We start from the raw sequence: 8,487 nt of genomic DNA on the forward strand, positions 1-8,487 counted from the left end.
TGGAATCCTTCCATTTGCTGTCATGCTTCGAACCATGTTGAGGATAGTCCAATTCTTCCTTTCTGCTATGCCATTTTGCTGAAGCGTGTAGGCTGCTACCAATTGACGTCAAATTCCATGCTCATCACAAAAAATTTGCAAATTCTTGTGACATATATTCTCCCCCACGATCAGTTCGGAGAATTTTAATTGTTCTCCTAACTTCATTCTCCACTAAGGCTTTAAAGCTTTTAAAAACTGAGAATGCTTCAGATTTTTCCTATAAGAAATAAGTTCATGTTTTTCAACAATAATCGTCAATAAAAGAAATAAAATATTTCTTTTTACCATTTGATATTGGGTTTATTGGACCACATATATCAAAATGGATTAGTTCTAATGGTCTATGCGCTCTCCATGCCTTGCCTTTTGGAAATTGTTCACGATGTTGTTTGCCAACAATACATTCTTCACATATTTTGGAAGGAGGAGTAATTTGAGGAAGGCCGATCACCATTTGCTTATGAGAAAGAGTCTGTAGACCTTTGTAATTCAAATGGGCATATCGCAAATGCCAAAGCCATGTGGACTCATTTACATCAGCCTTGAAACATGTTTCAATGCTTTCTATTTTAAGTGGAAACAACCTGTTTGAAGTCATCTTGACATGAGCTATTACTCCTCTTCTTGGATCATAGATTTCATAAGCACCGCCTTTGATTGTCGTCTCATATCCCTTCTCTTGCAGTTGTCCAACACTTAATAAATTGCTTTTCAAATCAGGAATATAAAAAACATTTGATATAGTCTCAACATTGCCCTTTTTAGTCCTAATTTGAACATCACCCTTTCCCATAACATTTACTTTAGAATGATCACCAAAGGTCACAGTAGAATGAAAATTTTCATTTAAGTGGGAAAAGAAAGACTTGTTACCACACATATGATTGTTGCATCCCGTATCTATATACCATATGTCTGGTTCAAGCTCCTCCTTGAGGTGAGATGCCATCAAGAGTGTTTCTTGTTCCTTTTTCTCTGCAAAGTCGAAATGCTCTCCTTTGTCATTGTTAGAGCTTGCAGTGCATTTAGACTTGTAATGACCAAACTTGTGGTAGCGATAACACTCGATGTTGGACTTATCAAACTTTGAGTCATTGTTGAGAGATTGTTGGTGGTGATCATGTCCTCTGCCTCTGCCCCAAGAATCTGGTGTATAAGAACCTCTTCCTCTTCCTCGTCCTCTTCCACTGCCTCGACCACAACCTCTATTTAATCATCTCCCTGTCGAGCTTTCACCATGAGTTGAAGCCTTTAAAGCTTGTTCTTCGGTTGAACATGTTGATGTTGTCATTCTCTGCTCATGCACAAGCAAAAAACTTTGCAGTTCATCAATTGAAAGTTCATCGAGATCTTTTGACTCCTCAATAGAACAAACCACATAAGAGAATTTAGGAGTCATTGATCGAAGAATCTTTTCCACCACAGCTACATCTTCAATTTTTTCACCATGGATACGCATCTTGTTTACTATTGCCAAGGTTCTTGAGAAATACTCATCAATAGACTCTCCTTGCTTCATGTGAAGAATCTCAAACTCTTTGCGAAGAGCTTGAAGCTGCTACCTTTTCACCCTTATTGTGCCCTGATGCTTTTTCTTCATGGAATCTCATATCTGTTTACAAGTATCCTTTTGTAGAATAGTCTCCAAAATGGAACGATCAATTGCTTGAAACAAATAATTCTTTGCCTTGAGATCCTTTAACTTTCGTTCTTCTAGTTTCTTTTTGCTCTGCTTCTGACAATACAATTCTAGGAGCTGGTTAAGCCACACCTGTTTCCACAATAGTCCAATACTCCTTGGATCGCAGAAAATTCTCCATCAACATACTCCAATGATCATAATGACCATCAAAGCGAGGAATTGTTGGTTGCACATAGTTGTCTGATGCCATTATCGCCTACTGGCTGTCTGCAAAAGAACAAAATAAACCCAAAACCCTTGTTGGCTCTGATACCAAATGTTAGTGCTTAAAACTGTTTAGAACTCACATAAAAGGCAAAGCTAATCTATTGACTGGAGAGCATGATTTTATTGATGAATTTAAACCATTAAATACAACTAAATCAGAGATGCACATAGCAGAAAAATAGGTAGCAACTAACCCATGACTAACAACTCCTAAGCTCATGGATTTTTCCTAAAGAATTGGTAAACACTACCTAACTTCCTAAAGAATAGGATTACAAATTTATTCTGCTGAATAACAACAAAATAATAAACTTTAACACTACTTCCTCTCAGCAGCTTGTAAACATTCTGAGTTTTAAATATTGATGACCAGATGGCCAAGTGCATTCTACAGCCACACTGTAGATATGTATCATAGAAAGAAGAGGGCCAAACACCAACTGAAAGAAGGGAAAAAGTTGGAACTTTAGATTGCATACCTCACTAAGTGTACAAATATAATGATTTGGTCCATCTGATCCCAAAAGATTTCTCTTAATAAGTTAAAGCTCAAAAGCATGTCAGTCCAAACCACACAATCTTCAACTACAATCTTGATTAAGATAAATCAATCGAGATAAAATCAAAAGGTGCAATTTATACAGTCAAGAATTTTATCAAGGAAATACATACCGTTCAACAAGTCATCATCAAACGAATAAAAGGCTCGCCAGATTTAAGCTTAACAATTATCATTATGAGATCTTCAAAGATTTGAACAGACAAAACATAAATAAACTATATATTTCTTTGAGGTTGGAAACTACATTTCCTTTTGGGAATTACAACTATATATCATGTATCCAACAACAAAAATATTATGGTATATCAAATTAAAAGGTTGCATCTATTTACTTTAGCAAAAGCTCAGCTCTATTTTCAAATACAAACTAATTCCTGAAATGGCTGAGTTGGCAATAAAACCATCAAACTAGCAAGTTCATGTCAGTCACAATGTACAGATATCCTGCCAGTCTTCAAGCAATTCGATCTTCATTGCAGCCCACGCAATGTGGGCACATTTGTGCCTTTTCCAAAAACAGTCATGAAGTACCAGATGAGAAAAAAGTCTGATAAGCCCACCATGTCAACACATTCATTATTCAGACATGTATTACCATGTAATTAATGTTTCATACAAGGTAATGTAAAGGCATGTTAAGTAGTATTAATCAATTTGCACAAGCAGTATTTAGCAACATTGGAGTAAGAAATAGGTATAAGCTTCAGTAACTGTTTTAAGAATATTTTACATATCTGTCTAAAAGAAGTTAGTGCCCTGATTAAGTTAGGAATATATGGATACAACACTATTAAAAGCACCGCCAGTCATGCAAAAGCTTCTTTACTATATTGGAGACTGTTGGGGCATGAAATGCAACTAGAAAAGAGGATGATGGATTAAGTGGCAGATGCCAGCCTAAAGTATGAGATGCTTGGTATCATTGTATACAAACTGTACATTGAAATATGGGCCTGTTATTATTCTTTACTTTGGTTTGATTACTTATTGTAGGCTGTGGGCTATCTTTTTATTCTTTTATTTTCTTGGGCTGATTATGTAATGGGCCTCCTCTGCCACTTTACTTTACTGCTTCTGCCTATTGGGGCATGCAGATTTATCTTTTTATGCATTATTAAATCAGATTATACATAAGATAATGGGGTGGCAGTTAGGCCCCATGGTTGTTTCTCCCAAAAATGAATTCTCTCTTCTCTTTTCTCTCTTCCTCTTATGTCCTGCTCTGTTTTGCTTAATTTCTTGCTGATTATACAATTCTTTATTGAACATTCCTACTGTGGTGGTTTACAAGTTGGTATTAGTGCAGGTTCCTCTTCTTTTTCTCTCCTTTGGGTTCATGTTTCACTAGGATCAGAAATGAACGTGAGTAGGTGAAGAGGCTGATCATTACAATTGTTGTCAAATGTTACCTGATTTTTTAAGGATTTTGAGAGAAGGTTTTAGTTTGTTTTGCTGCTTAAAAAGAGTTCTTAGAGATTGGAGCCCAAAAATTGAAGAAAATCAGAAAATTCTGATCAGCTTGTATTTGGAGACCTTAAAGCAAGTTCAGGTGTGGCACTCAGGTATTGTTTAAGAAGTTTTTATTGTTCTTGAGATTCCCACGTGTTCCAGAGTGTTATGGTGAGACTGGGAGCAACTTCTGTTTCTCTCACTGTGTTTTGGCACCAGGATCAGTGAAACCCTGAAAAATTGTGTGGGGTCTTGAGATTCCCACGTGTTCCAGAGTGTTATGGTGAGACTGGGAGCAACTTCTGTTTCTCTCACTGTGTTTTGGCACCAGGATCAGTGAAACCCTGAAAAATTGTGTGGGGTCTTGATTGTTGGTCAAGAATAGTTACTTATATTGTTTAAAGAATTCCTTTAGTTGTTTCCGACTGAGATGGATCCTTTTGGCAGAGATTCTAAGCGGGGGTGTGGATCCTAGGAGTAACCCTAGAAGCTCTGGGGACACCCTAAGTTCACAAATTACTGCAATTAAGTTTGATGGGAATAACTACTTGGAATGAGCACAATCTATATATAGGAATGTGTGGTAAGCTGGGATATCTTACAGGCTCAAAAGTGGAGCGATCCACAGGATGCTAAGTATGGAAGGTAGATACAGGAAAATATGATGGTTATGTTGTGGTTGGTGAATTCTATGCAGCCACATCTTATTAGAAACTAGCTTTGGATGAGGACAGTTGGTTCAGAACCTGGCTCTAATACAAACTTGTAAATCACCACAGAAATAATCTTCAACAAACAATTGTATAATCAGCAAGAAATAAAGCAAAACAGAGCAGAAAACAAGAGGAAGAGAGAAAAGAGGAGAGATTTCAATTCTCGGAGAAGCAACCATGGGGCCTAAGTCCCTAATTGCCATTTCCCCCAAAGAATATCTCAGACCAGTTCCTTTTTTTGGAAATCCACTGCCCCTAAACTCCAAAACCTTTTCCATGAAGTAGGATTTCTGATTTCTGAAAATTCAACAAATCCCCCCATTTCTCAGGTTCCCTGGATCCAAAACAATCATACTTTCCATATGATCCAACGGCCTTTAAACAATAATACAGCTACTATAAAAGTGAATGATCTTATTCAACATGGAGGTTGGAATTCCTCAATGATTAACTCCTTTTTTTATGATAATTAGGCTTCTGCCATCTTGAGTATGCCTATCCTACCTCACAATATTCCTACTTGTTGGATCTGGACTAAACATTTCATGGGCAAATTCTCCAACTCAGCAGCCTACAAACATCTAATACAGGATAATTTAACCCCTCTAAGCTCTGCCCTCCGATCCTGTATTAAGTGGACTTGGCAACTCACTTGCCCTCCCCGATATCAGCTTCTACTTTGGCGTATCATTTTCAATTATCTTCCAGTTAGAGAGAAAATTTTTGCTCAGAATCAAACCAACTTTGTGTTTTTTGCCAAACCCAAGTGGAATCCACAGACCATCTTTTCCTACATTGCTCCTTTACTCAATCAGTCCTCTTTGCCTCTCCATGGAATCTTAACTTAAATACTAACACTCTTCACAACTGGACTGATTGCATTCTCTATCTAAATCAAATTTTTCCTCAGAAACTGGACCTCATTTCAGCACTTAATTGGTATGCAGTAGCTTTGTACTAGATATGGTTTGCTAGGAATGAAAAAATTTTCAAGAGTTCAGATGTGTCTAACTTGTGGATTATTCAGAAAACTAACTCCATTTGTAGGAATATTTCGGCTAAATCCCCAACTGAAAATTTAACCCAACCTCTTGTTCCTAGATTACATCTTTTTCTCAACAAACATACTGACTGTATTATTTTCACAGATGCAGGGAAAATTTCTCCTTCTGTTTTCTCCTTTGGTATTATTTGTCTAACAAAACACTTGGAGTGTTTACAGATAGCAGGAGGAAGAAAAAACTTGTCCTCAGTGGAAGAAGCAGAACTTTTTGCTATAAATCAAGGACTTTTGGTAGCGCGTCAAATGAACAGATCCAATCTGATCCTCTGCTCAGATTCTCAGTCAGTGATCAATGCTCTTAAAAGAAGGATGGACCTTTCTTGGCATCTTTTGGGACTTATCACAGAAACCTTGAACTTAGCTTCTTCTTTTTTTAATCTGAAGTTTGTATATATTAAACGAATGAACAATGGTCCTGCACATGAACTTGCAAAATGGTGTAAAAATTTGCTGCAGGATCATATCTTTCTTGCTTACTATCCTTCCTTTCTTCCTCCTATTCAATCTTTTGTATCTATTTCTTCAAGTTAATATATTTCTGTTTTACTTGTCAAAAAAAGAATGTTAAATCTGTCCCTAGTAGGTGGCACTGGCAGCAATAAAGAAAAGAAACATAAGTGGCACAGCAGGCCCATTACATAATCAGCCCAAGAAATAAAAGAATAAAAAGGATAGCCCACAGCACACAGTAAATAAGTACTCAAAGAAAATAAAAAGAATACTAATAAGACCATATTTTAGCACTATTTTTATTACTATCCAATAAAAGTCAGTAGTTACAAATCAAAAAAGCTTCTTCCTATATTTATCAATGCATTTGTTAAGTGTTTGGCACTCATTCACACTGCTCAACCTGTAAAAACTACCAAAGCCAGACCCAACAGCACAACCAAGTTATATATTACATATAGTTTCATCTTTTACACAAATTGTGAGTTTTAGTGCAAACAGGAATTGATCAAAGAGATCACCTATAAGGACTACTACCCTTGAGTCATCAACATACTTCACCAATAAAGAAATCCAAAATCCTTTCCAATCAGTTTGTATAATAAGCAGAGTTTTCCAGAAACAGCAATACAAATTGTGAGGGATGAATCCATTTAAGAATGCTTCAACCAGTAGTCCATGGACTACTTGCCTTGAATCATTAACAAAGTTCACCTATAAAGAAACCCAAAATCATAAGCAGAAGAAATACCCAAAACAAATGCCTAAATGTACTCTTATTCTTAAAGAACCCAAAAACCTTTAATTGTACCTCAAAATGATATTCAAGTGCCACAAAGCGGAAGACTCAAAATGATATTCAACCGCTGACACGGGCGGTTGGATTCTTTGGTTAATCTCAGTTAACAAAAGAGTCGATAAAATAACAGTGTCACATGCAGTAGCCTGCTCGCATACCTTTGCATCATGAAGCATCACATCGCTGCAAATTATTGAAAACATCCAAGAAAGGGGAAGCTAGGAATATCTGCAACCCCCACCACAAATTTCAATCTCCGAAATAGAAAGAAACTAGACAATAATAAACTCAATAGACAAAACTTATCGAACGTTTCGATCCAGAAATGAGGCACTAGACTTGTAAAAGAACGGAAACATAATATGCAATTCATCGAGAGAAATGGAAAATAAAACAAGGGTGACAGAGATAGAGATAGATTAGAAATGAAATTGCAGAGAAATTAATTAAAATGAAATTAGTTCGATTAAAGCGCGGTTTACCAATATAATCATGGAGGCGTTCGAAGAAGGCAAAGCGGGAGTGAGGACTGAGGAGAGTCGGGATGTGGAGTGTGATTTGAATTTCATGTCGAGTCGAGCCATGGCCCATGGAGGGAGCATTTGCTGGTATATGTGGACCTGGACCAGACCCCACCCATTGTCACCCTTGGGCAATGACCAAGTAGCAAAAATAAGCTTCAAACCAATATTTTAAGATTCACATCAGACCGGATGGTTGGTCCTCTTGAGATGCCCATTTTTCTTACAAATCTTGACTAGTTCAAAGTAGAGGTGTCGATTGGACTGGATTTGGTCCAACCCGATCCAGTCCAATGTGAGCCCACTTAGAAATGGATTGGACATAATTCAGTTCGAATCCAATCTAATCCATTAAAATGTAAATGGACTTGATTGGGTCCAATCCAAACGGAATAAAATATCAAAATTTATATAAAAAACAGAACATATAAAAATTACAAAAATATATTAAAATGAAGAAAATCTAAAAATTACAAAAATATACCATTTTGGCATTGAAAAAGCACTTTTGTAAAAGTGTTTTCATAAAAGTACTTCCATAGAAGTGTTTTTATAAAAGTACTTTCGTATAAGTGCTTTTGTAAAAGTACTTATATAAAAACTTTCGTATGAGTGCTTTTGTAAAAGTGATTTCGTAAAAGTGCCTTTGTAAAAGTTCTTTCTTAAAGGTGCTTTTATAAAAGTACATTCATAAAAGTGTTTTCATTAGTGTTTTTATAAAAGTACTATAAAAGTGCTTTCATAAAAGTACTTCCATAAAAGTGCTTTAGTAAAAATACTTCCATAAAAGTACTTTCGTAAAAGTACTTTTATAAAAGTACATAAAAGTACTTTCGTAAAAGTGTTTCATGTAAAAGTACTTTTATAAAAGTGTTTTCGTAAAAGTACTTTTATAAAAGTGCTTTTCTTAAAGTACTTTTGTAAAAGTGCTTTTATAAAAGTGTTTTCATAAACTTTTGTAAAAGTGCTTTTATTAAAT

The 8,487-nt window shown here is 36.0% G+C and overlaps 1 long non-coding RNA gene across 1 annotated transcript; it reads right to left on the reverse strand.

Moving 5' to 3' along the window:
* Nucleotides 1-228: 228 nt before the first annotated feature.
* On the reverse strand, nucleotides 229-7,554 carry LOC104610017 (uncharacterized). Its single transcript, XR_737359.3, has 2 exons — nucleotides 7,470-7,554; nucleotides 229-7,215 (listed from the first exon to the last, which is right to left on the reverse strand). It is a non-coding gene; the product is annotated as an uncharacterized LOC104610017 (long non-coding RNA).
* Nucleotides 7,555-8,487: the final 933 nt, after the last annotated feature.

The sequence above is a fragment of the Nelumbo nucifera genome, chromosome 1 (assembly GCF_055504915.1).
Source record: "Nelumbo nucifera cultivar China Antique chromosome 1, China Antique-T2T, whole genome shotgun sequence".
Taxonomy (NCBI): Eukaryota; Viridiplantae; Streptophyta; class Magnoliopsida; order Proteales; family Nelumbonaceae; genus Nelumbo; species Nelumbo nucifera.